This window comes from Orycteropus afer, unplaced genomic scaffold, assembly GCF_000298275.1.
Source record: "Orycteropus afer afer isolate SDZICR_OR568_19922 unplaced genomic scaffold, OryAfe1.0 scaffold00086, whole genome shotgun sequence".
Taxonomy (NCBI): Eukaryota; Metazoa; Chordata; class Mammalia; order Tubulidentata; family Orycteropodidae; genus Orycteropus; species Orycteropus afer.
Genome location: NW_006921673.1, coordinates 1,135,434 through 1,136,904, shown reverse-complemented (window position 1 = coordinate 1,136,904; position 1,471 = coordinate 1,135,434). Strand labels below are relative to the sequence as shown.

General features: G+C 44.9%; 1 pseudogene; it reads right to left on the bottom strand.

Moving 5' to 3' along the window:
- Nucleotides 1-671: 671 nt before the first annotated feature.
- Nucleotides 672-1,163, bottom strand: LOC122150092 (annotated as a pseudogene).
- Nucleotides 1,164-1,471: the final 308 nt, after the last annotated feature.

Below are 1,471 nucleotides of genomic sequence, written 5' to 3'. Positions count from 1 at the left end.
TGTTTGAATAGCTTTGCTCCATTTTCTACACATTTTGCTTTTCAAATCCTCTTTTACAATATTTAAGGAGCTCTGGGGGTACAATGCCTAAGACAGTTGACTGCTAACCAGAGGGTTGGCAGTTCAAAACCACCAGCAGCTCTGCAGAAGGAAGATGGGGCAATCTACGTCTGTAAAGATTTACCACCTCAGAAACCCAAAGAGCGTCACTATAAGCAGAACTGACTTGATGACAGTGAGTTTGGTGGTTTTTTTGTTTTGTTTTGTTTTACAATATTTATCTTACAAGCATCCTAAAAGGCAAATGCTTAGAGGAGCAAGTCTTGTACATTTACTTTTTCTTTGGTTACATTTGCTAGTGGAGGGATCACCATGGAATCAGAGCAAGGTGGGTGGCAATTCCATGGGTCATCTTCCGTCACAGGCTCAGGGACAGGGTGAAACAGGAAACTCTTTCTTTTTTAAACATGTTGACTGAAACACATAATTCTTCAGGGAGCTCTGGTGGCGTAGTGCCTAAGGCACTTGACTGCTAACCAGAAGGCCAGTGGTTCAAACCTGCCAGGCACTCCTCAGAAGGAAGGTTGGGCAATCTACTTCCATAGTGATACTGCCTTGGAAACCCAAGGTGGGGTTGCTATGAGTCGGATCCAACTTGATGGCACTGAGTTTTAGGGCAAGTACCTTCCTAACACTTTTCACACAACCACAAGGATGATCCCACCAATGAGACCAATGGCTCCTAAGACTCCAATTATAATTCCAACCAGGGTCACTGTTTCCAAACCATCTTTCTCAACTATTGTCTTTGTTTCTCCACCTACTTTCTCCATAGAGTGACCATTTGTCACATCCAGGGCTGCGGTGCTCTGGCTTTCTCTTGCCCATAGACTGTGATTTCAAGGGTCAGCAAGTGGTCCTCCATGTGACTGTGTGTTATTCTCACTGTACTTATTGGCACCAGAGATGTCAATTCTGTAGATTCATAAGGTTTCTCACTGGCATCTCGGGCCACCATTTATCTTCCACACCTGGGGTCACCATGCCATCTTCCATACGTGGGGTTTCTATGTCATCTCTGGGTCAGACTGTGCTGGCGCCTCTGCCAGGACCCAGAGTGATGTGCTTCCCAAGACTAACAGCAGAACTGATGCTTTCAACATCGTTTTAGTTGGCTGGTTCTCTTTGGGACCAAGCAGCTAGTATTTGTGACAGGTGAAGATAAAAAAGTCATAGTCCCTGGTCCTTGCCTGAAAGAAAAGAAGAGCAGGACAGGAATGTGGGGAACAAAAAGTTCACTCAGTGTGAGAGTTCACAGGTTTCCCTTCACTTGCAGCAGCTAGAGAAGCTAGCCTTCAGGAGAGCAAACTTTGTAGTTCAGAAATTTGAGTTTTGTTCCATGTTTTTCTTCCATTCTGTCCAGGACAATCTATTGTGTCCCTGGCCAGAATGGTCATAAGTAGTAGCCAAG